Here is a 13,022-nt window from a genome sequence, read left to right on the forward strand (position 1 = left end):
ACCCCTTATCATAAAAATGAAAACAGAAAAATTAACCTTTAGAAATACTTCCCCTCCCCCCGAGATGTTGCACTTTACAGAAGATTTCCCAGGAGGTGCTGGTGATGTATCTATGAGGCCAGGGCTACATCACCAGGGCCTCACACAAACAAGAACAGTCATTGTAAGTAAAAAATGTTTCATATCAGCATGCGCATGGCAAGAGTATATACTGCCCTCCCAATACTCCTCCTTTAAAAAAGGAGAACTATGAGGCGAGTGCTTGTCACTCACCTCATAGTTCTAGCCGACCTGTGACAATGAGACTGTCACAGGTCGGCTCAGTAGATCGGGAGGTGAGCGAACACATACCGGCGTTCGCTCACCTCTCGATCCTGTCACGGCTCTCTGCCGTGACAGTGGAGGGGCTGGATTCCCCCCTCCCCGCTCCGATCCGCCAGCGCTGACTGGCGGAACGGACGGGGGAGGGGGCGGGTACAGTTGGCTCTGCCTCTAGATAGGCACAGCCAGCTGTCAGTCACGCAGCTGGGCGGATCCAGACACAATTGTCGGGACCCGCTTCAGCTGCTGCGTCTCAGTATACCGCGAGCACTGAGCCTAGGGTGATGGGAGGACGCTAGTTTGTGTCCTCCCGTTACCCTAAGGAGAACTATGGGGAAAAGCCATAACCCCATAGTTCTCCTTTAAGCTCAATAAACAATGACAGGAGGTGAAATAGATATTTACAAACATGCACATTTACATTACAGAAAGAACCTGTTGCACTAGTTACAATTCCCAAAACATGTAACAAAACGAAAAAACAAAGCTGAAAGACTAATTTGTTACAACACAACGAGCTCAGAGCTCACATGCACCCTACCAAGAGGCATTCAAGTTTAATTTGAGGATAACGAATGGTCGCTGGGAGCAGCTGCGAGAGCGCCGGGACCTGTCAAAAGAAGCAGCTCAGCCTTGCAGCTGTTGACACTACACATCCCAGCATGTCCTTACAGCAAATTCGAGGTGGGAAGACCCAGAGCTACAGGCGGACTGTGCAAAGTTTGGCGTTCCTTAGCTCGGCTCAAGTTTATTATTGGTGACTGTTCGTTTCTAAAAGGAAATCATGCAGATTTGCGATGGACGACGACCAAGAGGGTTCATTCCAAACGAAGTGCACTTTTATTTCACACTTCCATCACTTTAAACAATCTGCTCCCAGACTACATCAGCCTTTCAACAACTTTTCAGTAGTAAAGCCGACTGAGGCCTGCTACCTGCTTGTTCAGGGCCCATTCACACCAGCAGAGAGTGTTATACCACAGACACTGGGGTGCGCTGTGAAGGAGCGGTGCATTGCAAGGTTTACTTTTTATTGTTTATCTTTATGCAGTGCAGCACATTGTAATGCGTCCCAACACACCGTGGTGAGTAGAATGCAGTACATCCTACTTTTTTCAGCGTACACCAGCGCAGTGGGATAATGTGAACTGAATGAATTGGACGCAAAGCAAAATTGCCTCGTCAATGTGTTGGGCAAGCCAATGCATAGGGTATGAATGGGCCCCTAAAGTGACAGTCAGCACTCCTATTAAAAAGGTCTGTGTTTAACATTCCCAAACTAAGGTAACTGGCAACTCCGGCCCTCCAGCTGTGGTGGAACTACAAGTCCCATGAGGCATTGCAAGACTGACAGCCACAGGCATGACTCTCAGAAGCATGTCGGGATTTGTAGTTAACGCACAGCTGGTAGGCTGGAGTCGCCCACCCCTGCTTTAAAGGCTTTTTTCAATATATTCCGATGAGAGAGAGAAGAGAAGAGACTTAATGCACATTAAGGGCCCATTCACACCAGATCATTTCCAGAGCAGTCCAGATCAATTCCGGACTCAAAATGCATCCTAACATATCCCTATGCTATTTTAACCCTCCGTTCACACCAGCGCACTCTGTTCCAGACCAGACCAAGCCAGGCCAGACCAGAAGAATACTGCGTTTACCATTTTGTCTGGTCTGAAATGCACTGGAACTGCGGCAGGTTTGCACTATTTTCCAGACCAGATCTGGTCCGGAAAATGGTGTGAACCTGCCCTAAGGGAGTAGAAAAATGGCCGCTAAAAGCTTTGCAAAGAAAATATGATAAAGCTTGCTGTCCATTTTGGTCGTTCACGTACTGAAGGCCGTAGGTACAAGTGCTAAGGGACTATTAACAATTAGAGGGACCCTGTCATTAAGCAATCATGAGTCTAGGAGGGCAGACATCTGTCAGAAAGAAAGGCTCAGCCTTGCAGCTGCTGAGATACTACATATCCCAGCATGCCCTAACAGCAGAATCAAGTAGGGAAGCTCGGATCTACAGACTGACTGTACAAAGCATGAACGGGTGAAATTTATCAAAATCTGGAGCAGATTTGCATGCCAACCAATCAGCTTCTCTCTTTCATTTTCAAATCTTACCTGAGCAAACTGAAGAGAGCTGCTTAATTGGTTGCCATAGGCAACTGCTCCAGATGCTGCCTGTTTCAGTTTTTAATAAATCCTAAGCACCTAGAAGTGTATTGGAAACTGTAGATTCATAAACCACTAAAGATCGGCAGCAGGACAGGCGAGTATTAAACCCCATCCCTAAAATGTCACTTCACTGGTCATGTAATACTTTCAAATCTGCAGCTTTCATTAAAATAACTGGCAGATCTTTCCTCGATGGTCCTTGTTCAGATTGTTCCTGTTATAGGGTGACAACGCTCTGTCCTTGACTCCCAATTTTGCTCCAGTGCTGTCATCTGGGCTTTCAATAGAGACTACAAGTGGCCATTTCAATACCCATTACAGAGACATTGCAGGATCCCATCCTGAGAAATGTCATGCAGCCATCGATGGAGTGCCTATAGATGGGAAGTAGTAGGATTTTTTTTTAAAAGGGGGCTGGGGGTGAGTCTTTAAAATACAAATGTATATACTATAAAGAAGGTGATTGTTTTAAACATGGCAGCCAGGCTGACCACAGACTTCAGATGGTTAGGCTGTGCATGTATTCACCAACTGAGGAGTGTGCACCCCCCCAGCAATGTCTATGGCCACAGTCTCATGTCCAGCCAATAAACAGAACCCTCCAGCCTAATCACAGACGTACAATACGGATCAGCCATGACAATCCAGCTCAGCTGATTGCCTCTCCTCCCCCCCAACCCCTCTGAGATCAGCAGGCCAGAGGAAGCCGCATTTCTCCCATACAATGAGGTCAGCATTTCCAAACGCCATCACAGCGACGGGTGAAATAATTGTCGGTTCTGTAACCATTGAAGGGTCCGGAAAACACAATCCATTGGTGGTCCTTACAGGAATCACTTCCCGAGAGAAACTGGGAGGGTCCCATTGCTGACTTCTTCCTTCTGCGGCTCCAGGGCGCCCATCATGCTGATCCTCTTACTTCCATATGTTGAGCAGAACAGCTGACATCACTCCGATTTCCTTGACATGCGTAGCTTGCAAATAGTACTGAAACCAGGGGATCAGTATTTCCAGGGGGGGGGGAGGTCAGCAATTACAGCTCCTGCATTTTAACTTGGAAAACAATGGGGTGCAGAAGCAGAGCAGCTCAATTGACATGGTGGGAACAAAACCTGAAGGAAATGTGTCAGGAGAGAGATACAGGGGTGGATGTTGATGTGACCTCTCCTGAAAATGCAAGTTCCCTGGTCAAGCTGGTCCTCTGGCTTTGATAGGTTATGGGGAACTGAACAGGGAGAGTTATGCAGATTAGGTACCAACCTTAGTCTTTTTTAGAAGTTAGCGAGTCAAAGCATTGAAGAGCATGGCAGCCAGGCCGGGCAACCAGACGCAGGCCGAGCTTAGCATGGCAGCCAGGCAACCAGACGCAGGCCGAGCATGGCATGGCAGCCAGGCCGGGCAACCAAACACAGGGCGAGCATGGCAGCCAGGCCGGGCAACCAAACACAGGGCGAGCATGGCAGCCAGGCCGGGCAACCAAACACAGGGCGAGCATGGCAGCCAGGCTGGGCAACTAGACGCAGGATTAACATGGCAGCCAGGCAACAAGAATTTGCAGACAGTGCTCAATAATTGCAGGATCCCATGTGTCTATTATTGGGTGTTCCCAGGCCATTGAATGTGTTTAGTGTTCTGTATCCATTGTTTCCTTGATTTAGTAAACATAAACCTTAACTGGACGATATTTACTTTTCTGAAGCATCGTGTCATAAACAACATCCATGATTGCTTTTCATTTATTTTTTTTAAATGTTTTTCAATCTCAGTCCTGCTGATCTCCTGCAGCCACTTCCTGTCTATATGCACTTGCTCTAGGGATGGCTGTGTCTCATCACTCATTGCAGGCTACCTGATAGCGACAACCAGGTTAGGAAACAGGGCTAGAGCGTTGTCACACTATACTGAAAGTATCTTAACAAGAACTTCCATGGCAGGATTTCCAGGTCTTATTGTAAGAAAAATGTAGATGTTAAATTATTGAAAGTTACTTTTTAAATGACTTTAAGACATGAGACCTTAGTGATTTACATACTATGTACAAAGTCACAGAAGATGAATAGGAAATGTTAGAAAAAACAGTGTATGGAGTTCTGATAAATGGATACATATCAGCGAGGATTTGGATACATTTCTGGTGGGCTCCGGTATGCGCTTGTCATTGTAAAGGGATACAGAGGAAGAATCATTAATCCTTGTGTACAGTCCTCCTTCACAAGCCCAGGCAACCAGGCACAAGCCAAGCCCAGGTACAAACACCTCCTACTGGGTAACTGCTGTTTATCCCCAGGCATGGAGCTGTCAGCCAGCACATGACAGGGATGCAAGTCACAACCTGACCTCCGCTCCAGATTCAGCATCTCAACACCGCTGACACTGGCACAGACACTCCACTTCTGGGGGGCAGAAGATCCCCAATACCACAGGTCCTCCTCCCTTCCCCAACAAAGTCACCTGACGCACTCCATATGCAGGGGGGCAGGAGATCCCAAAAACTACAGGCTCCCCTTTAGGGGGGAGGGGGGGGGGCGCAGGCAAAAGGTGCAGAAAACTAAAAGGTTTCCCCTATCCCCAACAGGCACAGACTCTCCACTTTCGGTGGGCAGGAGATCCCTAACAGAGTCACCTCGTACACTGGCACACACAAATTCTGAGGGGCAGGAGATCCTCAATACTACAAATTCCCCCTTTCCCAACAGCCACCTCTGATGGCAGCCAGGCCAGGCAACCAGATACAGGAGGAACATGGCAGCCAGCCATGGCACAATGACAGACATTCTCCACTTCTGGGGGGCAGTAGATCCCATTCGGCATACAACCCCCCCTTACACACACAACCAGCAAAACATCTCCGCTTTCTATGCAGTTATTACCAATGGCTCAAAGTAATGAGCACCAACCATCAGCAGTCTGCAGACTAGGGGTGGGTGAGAAGGATTGGCAATCAGGATGACCCCATGCCCGCACCGACCGAGTCTCTGACCATCATTGCTGAAATAAAGGTGAAATGGTGCGGAAGATATTTTCATTCCATATAGGAATTTTCTGTGTAAAAATCCCAACAGGCGTAAAGCCAGAGGCAACAGAAAGCTTCCTTTTACTCAAAACAAGTCGTCAACTACAATGAGATTATTATATATATATATATACATACACACACATATATAAAATCTCATAGCAGCCATTGCTTGTTGGACAACTGGTCAAAAAGTGCATAGACTGTACAAGTGGTCAAGATATCTCGGGGATCCCTTTGTACCCCTGTTGTTTCCATCAGGTTCCCAAACCAAGCCAGTTCTTTATTGCCACAATACACACATGCAGAAATTCACATGATTAGCATCAGCTGCGCATCTGACCAACCATACAACGTAGTGCCAAAATGATGTGCACAGCTGAGCCTCCATTGACCAAGTTCATTGCTAGCACAGATCACAGCATACAAACAATCGGGCACAGCGCTAGAGCAAGCGTTGCAGCGCCTACTGTGCGCCCGGATGGCATTTGCTTAGCGCCCACTGTGCGCCCGGATGGCTCCTGCTTAGCGCCTACTGTGCGCCCGGATGGCTCCTGCAAAACTACGAAATCGCTGCCATGCAAACCACTTGATTGCTGATCCAGGGCCCCCATTGCTCCCGTGCTCCACCATCTGCCTTCCAGCTCTCCGGAGTGTGCACGGCTCTACAGGATGCTGCATGGTTACATCACCATCACCCCCTCCCCTAAACCCCAGCACCGTTACTTACCCCTATGGTCAGTGTGTGTGCCTATGTCTCATCCTGGGGGTCCCGGGGCCGCCTGGGTTACAAGCTGTTGGTGATGGCAGATCCCTGGGCGCTGCACTCTCGCTTCCCCCCACCACTGATCTGTTACTGAGAGGTTTGAACGATCTGTTAGAGGAGGAGGATGGCTGTGACGTGTATATACGTCACATTATATTGTCAGAGGCCAGCGCTGCCCGCAAAAAATCAACCCTTGCAGGGGGGGTTCCCCCCACACTGGACAGTCACTGTGCAGCCTGTGACTGGACTGTGAAAGGAAAAGCAGCACAGTGATAATATTATCTGTCACTCTGGTCTCCTCCTAGCAGCATGCTGCTGGTCAGCACATAAACTGTTTGGCTCCTTGTGCTGCTTCTTCCTCTCACGCTCCAGCCCTACTGTACTGCAAGAAGCTGATACCGGGTCACATTCAGGTACTTACACTGCTTGTATTTTAAAATGCATGTTGTATTAATGAATACAGAGCCGCATTAATTTGTGTCCTTTATAGAATTCGGCTCTAAACCCCAACACCAGGCAAAGTTTATGTTCAGCTTGGAATCAGAGGTGCGCTGATGGAAGCTCTGTCAAATTTGTATTGCTGTCTGTGATTTTTCACCCTCTCTGTCCTGGTGACCACAGTCCCTGATACAGAAAGTGATGGGACCCCTTATGTGATGAAGTTAAAGCAGAACTATGAGGTGAGTGAAAATCCTCATAGTTCGAGCCGACGTGTGACAATGAAACTGTCACACGTCGGCTCAAGAGATCGGGAAGTGAGCGAACACATACCGTCGCTCGCTCACTTCTCGATCATGTCCCTGCAGAGAGCCGTAACTGTCACTCACGGCTCCCTGCATGGATTCCCCCCTCCCCGCTCCGATCCTACAGCGCTGACTGGATGAAGGGAGGGGGGGGGGGCGGGCACAGCTGGCTCTGGCTCTAGATAGGCAGAGCCGGCTGTCAGTCACGCAGCTCGGTGGATCTCGACAGTAATGCCGGGATCCGGCAGTGGCGGTCTCAGTATACCGCGAGCTAAAGCTTCCGATATACTGAGCTTTGGGTGACGGGAGGACGCTAGTATATGTCTTCCTGTGACCCTAAAGAGAACTATGGGGAAAAACACTTACCTCATAGTTCTCTTTTAAGTAAAAAAAAAAAAGAAGTTAAATCCCCAGCGCCAGCGAGTGTGCACATATTAACGTAAGCATGCATCTGGTGTGCCTATGTATGGAAACGACTATCGTGCTACACATTTCAGGTATCACCATGCGCGCCTACGTGAGAGCAAAAATTCTAGGGCCAACATGTGCACAAAATAGGCCTTGGCAGCGAAAGGGTTAAACACAGTAACTATGGGGTTAAGTCTTTTCCCCATAGTTCTCCTTAGGGTAATGGGAGGACACAAACTAGCGTCCTCCCATCACCCTAGGCTCAGTATACCGCGAGCTGTAACTCGCGGTATACTGAGACGCCGCAGTTGAAGCGGATCCCGACAATTATATCTGGATCCACCCAGCTGCGTGAGTTACAGCTGGCTCTGCCTATCTAGAGGCAGAGCCAGCTGTACCCGCCCCCTCCCCCGTCCGATCTGCCAGTCAGCGCTGGCGGATCGGAGCGGGGAGGGGGGAATCCAGCCCCTCCCCTGTCACGGCAGAGAGCCGTGACAGGATCGAGAAGTGAGCGAACGCCGATATGTGTTCGCTCACTTCCCGATCTACTGAGCCGACCTGTGACAGTCTCATTGTCACAGGTCGGCTAGAACTATGAGGTGAGTGAAAAGCACTCACCTCATAGTTCTCCTTTAAGAAGAAAAAAAACACTTCTCTGGAAGAAATACATAAGCTAGCTGCCATTGCCTTTGAGAATGCAAGTTGCCCGGGCAGTCATGCTAATGCAGCCAGCTTCAATGCTGTTTGAATCACAGCAGGTTTGCAGATCAGGCATTTTGTCTTTACTTGCCGCATGCTTACATAAGGTCAGTGACTCGTAGAGTGCTGAAGCCAGGAATGACCAGCATGACATGGCCAGCAATTAGCATTTTTCAGAGGGAGAGGCCAGCAATGGCAGACTGGTGGAGTGATGTCACCCTATAGAATGAATTGCTAGACTGAATGTCATTGTGTGACGGAGGGATGTCTATGGCTTGATACATTTACATAGGTTGTCGATGTCGCTCTCTATAGGTATTCCGGTAATCCTCACAGCCATCTGGAGCCTGGATAAGTCTATTTTCCCAGAATACACTGCTGGCTCCGTGACTGATCTATAGGGGCTCAGCTGTGACCAGGCCCTGAGGGTTCGCTCTCACAAAGGTCCCATAGATAATAGACACCAGTCTTCCCACCCGCTTCTGGGCTATTCATAGACACCACCAGCCAAGTCTTCCCTGATGGCGATCAAACTTAATAATCTGTGTCCGGCCGCGAGTGCTTTCCTCCTTACAAGTCAGCTCTGGTAGAATCTTCAGTTCAATTCCCCTACTCTACTCCATGGGATATACACAAGCACTTGCTAAATATGACTTTTACTATCTAAGAGGTCAATTTTTTTCTAACCAATTTGAAGAGCCAATTGCCCTGTGAGTCTTTCTAAATGTTCAATCTGTGCGAATAGATCCAAAAACGAATGTTCTTAGATATATTTTCTTTTCAGGTCGAATGTATGTAATGTAATACTGCATTTTGGCCACTAGATGGAGCTGAGGATGTTAGAGGATGTCTGAATGAGATCGCTAGGCAGTCTGCGCATGTGAAGTAGTAGGCTGAGGGCCGATCACGTGGGTGCTGTACACACAGGAGACGTGGGCAGATCCGGGAGAGCTTGGAGAGAGGTGTCTGCCCAGCTGGCCAAGGGACATCTGTGGCATGGTGATGTGAGGGGAATGAGGTGTTTGCAGGGTGGAAGTTGTGTCACCATATTGTCAGATCTGTTTGGCAGGCCTCAATGCCAATTGACTGGGAAGCCGGCTTCCCGGCCAATCAGCATAGAGGCCGGCCAAACAGAATGGAGTCAGATTCCCAGGCAATCAAGAAGTCGGGCAGTGGGTAATGACACGCCCCCTGGCTCCCTGATTGCCCGGGAAGCCGGCTCTATGCTACTGGAAGTACCAGTATCGGTACTCAGTATCGGCGAGTGCCGAAATATAAATATCGGTACTCGTACTCGATACCGAAAAAACATTATCGGTGCATCCCTACTTGTGAGTACTTGGACAAGTATCGGTACTTGTACTTGAAAAAATGGTATCGGTGCATCCCTTCTATATATTTATAAAAACAAATCACACATTAAAACAGAGATGCAAAAATCCCAGGTGCTCCGTGTGCTCCTTACAAATGTCAGCTGCGTCCTAACTTTTGAACTTTTCTCTGGTCTAGTCTTGGAGCTGGAAAAGTATCTGTACTTGGTATCTGAACATCCTTAGTTTTAATATATTTTCTTTTCAGGTCAAGTATAATGTAATGTAATACTGCATTATGGCCACTAGATGGAGCGGAGGAGCATAAGAAGTAAATAGAGATTTGCTGGCTGAATGGCTCTGCACATTGTTTATAAATAGACTCTGAATTGTTTTTCGTTGACTGTCAAATTGAGGGGGGGAAAAATACTTTTTCTTTTTTAGGCAATACCCTAAAATAATATTGTTTGTCCCAAAACTATACAATATATGAATGACGTCAGTATCATTAGTAATGTGAATAATATGAACAGCTATGATGTAGAAGATGAAGTGGATAAACGTCTCCTTCTCATTGTGTGATTCATGCTGCGATTGTTATTCTTACCCTCGGGACGTGCCTGTGCTGTATACAAATATCATCGCTTAGATTTTATCACATGAACAGAAATGTACACATAGAGGTGGCTGCAGATAAATACGTATGTTCATCCGTGGTCAGATTCCAAGGGAGGGAGACAGACATGAGCAGACGGAAGCTCGTTAGAGGACAGATGGCGCAATGGCATGGTGTGTAAATTAAACATGGACGTCCTGCAGGGTTCAGGCGAGTGGAGTACTACAAATCCCAGTATTGCAATCAATGTCTACTCTGCTTGACCAAACCCAAGAGCCTTCAGGGTGTCTCTGAGCAACCCAAATAAAGTAACTAGATGGGCGAGCTCCGCCGAGGACAACATCTTCATACTTGCAGACAGATGAAAACAAAGAGTTTAATTAATATTTAAGATTATAATCTCTTGTTAGTGACAAATTAAAAAGGCCAAACCCGAGTATTTTTATTAATGGTGTCACGATCTGGATCAGGCTCGGAGTCCGGTAGCTGAAGCAGCAGGCAAGGTGGTAAATCAAACAGGCCGAGTTCGGCACACAAGCAGACGGTAGTAGTAGTAGTATAGGAGGCGGCAGAAGCGTAGTCCAAGATCAAGCCGAGGTCAGTAGCCAAAGGTATCAGGTATGAAGTGGAAGACGACGAGAGTAGTCGGTGAATCAGCAGCCAAAGGTCGGTACCCGGGTAGCAGTATGAGTGGATTGTATGACAGGAGGAGCAAGGAAGCAAGATATCAGCATGAGCACAATAATCTAGCAAACAGGAAGTGCAGAGGCGTGGCGTAAATAGGAAGTTCAAGGGAGGAGCAAGGAGTTCAGCAGAAACTAGGTTTACCTGAGGATTACACAGGAGATCAGGCAAAGAGCTATCCAAGGTTCTTAGGTGGCTCAGCAGGTAGAACCACTGCCAGCTACAGCAGAGGCTCTGTGTTCAGATCTGGTTCCTGACAGATAGTGACCCAGTGCTGGCTGCAGTACTCACATCCTCTCCGACACTGTCCCCTGCAGTAATTTAATTCCACCACTAGATGTCCTCAGTCTTCCCGATTGAATGATACCCAGAAAACACCCTTAGAGGTCTATTTATATACAATTCAGAGGGCACTTTGGCCTGCCAATGTCTGTGATAGTTCGTGGCAAAAATGAACGTTTGTAATATATTTTCTCTTTCAGGTGGAAAGTATTATAATGTTACACTGCATGATGGCCACAAGAAGGAGCATAGGGAACAAGTATATATTTCCTATGCTCCTCTGCTCCATCTAGTGGCCATAATGATGTATTACATCACAATACTTTTGATCTGAAAAGAAAATATATGAAGAACTTTAATATTTTGTTTTATTCATACAATATGATTGTGAAAGCAAATCCACAGGGTACATGGCCCTGCAAATTGTTTATAAATAGACCCTTTAAAGCAGTGGTAGTCAAACTTCAGCCCCCAGCTGTTGTGAAAATACAGGCCCCATAAGGCTCTGCAAGACTCTGACAGACACAGGCATGACTTCCAAAGGCAGATGCATGAAGGGATTTGTGGTTTCACCACAGCCGCATGGCCGAAGTTTGGCTACCTCTGCTTTAGAGTGAAGGGCACCATGAGCTAGAACATTCCATTCAGCAGGAAACATGAGCTTTGTTGATTGCAGAGCTAAAGGTCTGATTCTGCAGAGGGCATGTCAGACCTCTGCAGAGAGACCACTGCTTCCACACAGAGAGCAAGGATCCTCCTTTGCAGCATGCTGGCAGGGGGCAGGCTTTTCTACTCAGGTTGTGGCTGCTTTAAAAGGAAAATGAACTGTAAGACTTTGTGCAACCTACTGATACTGTCCAGGCGCATCAATGTATATTGATGCACCTGGACAGTTCAGTTAGGCTTTAACATGCTCTAATAGATGAACACAACACAGTAGTACTATTCAACCAATCGGAAATTATCTTAATGGATGTGCCGGCTCTGATCTCATGAAAGCTGCAGTACGATTGGTTGGTGTAGGTTGCTACCCTTTCCCTCCGCACATTGTCATTCCAATGTTATCAGCTTGACTCTTGCCAAGTGGTCTGAAGTCTCTCTCTTTGGCTGCCTGTAATTCTTGCTCCAGAAAGTCAGTTTCATCATAATAGATTGGGACAGATTGCGTTATCACCGAAGCTCCTCTCCCGTGTGATCAATGTTATTATCAGACTCTTCGCCATTAAGACGGCAACATATGGACACTCAAGAAACAATAAAAAAAAGGAGGAGACGTGATGGATGGATCTTTAAAAGTCGAGTGAGAAGCGGGGCTCGGAACATCACACGTTAAAGCCCCAGAAAGCCCTTGAGTTTTCATTGATGTGGGACATATGGGCGCTTTCCCCTAATGATAGCAGACACAAAGTGCAGCAATTAAATCGCAATTCAGAGAACTGCGATGGGCGCCGGCTCTGGGGTTTGTACGATGACAATTATTTATAGAGAAAGACGGAATGTACATTTGCCCACCTTGTTTGCAACAGTTAGACTCCGAAAGGACTTTTACGGGAATTATAATGTATATCTTCAGGTTAACATAGCTGCCAGTGTGCCCATTGTTCCGGGACAGTCCCAAATTTAAAGCGACACTAAATTCAGGAATGAAATCTTAAAAATGAATTCAAGAAAACTTAAAGTAGAACTATGGGGTAAGTGTTTTTCCCCCATAGTTCTCCTCAGGGACACGGGAGGACATAAACTAACCTCCTCCCGTGACCCACCAGCCATGATCTGCCTGCGTTGCATAGAGAGACACTAATGGAAAATAGAACCCGGGCAGCGAGTCGTTACACGATGCCCGGCTTCCTGATTGGCAGGGAAGCCGGCTCTATGCTCCCTCATCACCAAGTGATGAGGCAGCATGGAGCCGGCTTTCTAGCCAATCAGAAAGCGTGGGGGTGGGTAATGACTCGCCATCTGGCTTGCTGATTGGCTAACTCCCTCACCAATCAGGAAGCTAGGCAGCGAG

General features: G+C 47.4%; 2 protein-coding genes across 2 annotated transcripts in view; one reads left to right on the forward strand and one right to left on the reverse strand.

Moving 5' to 3' along the window:
- Positions 1–6,285, reverse strand: part of NIN (ninein) — a 107,663-nt gene extending 101,378 nt beyond the window's left edge. Inside the window, exon 1 of the mRNA XM_018558362.1 lies at positions 6,234–6,285. The gene's annotated coding sequence lies outside the window, so the exon portion shown is untranslated. The remainder of the gene's footprint in view (positions 1–6,233) is intronic.
- ABHD12B (abhydrolase domain containing 12B) overlaps positions 1–13,022 on the forward strand; it is a 61,227-nt gene that overhangs the window by 4,318 nt on the left and 43,887 nt on the right. The window lies entirely within an intron of this gene.

Source organism: Nanorana parkeri, unplaced genomic scaffold, assembly GCF_000935625.1.
Source record: "Nanorana parkeri isolate BGI_ZX_2015 unplaced genomic scaffold, ASM93562v1 scaffold335, whole genome shotgun sequence".
Lineage (NCBI taxonomy): Eukaryota > Metazoa > Chordata > Amphibia > Anura > Dicroglossidae > Nanorana > Nanorana parkeri.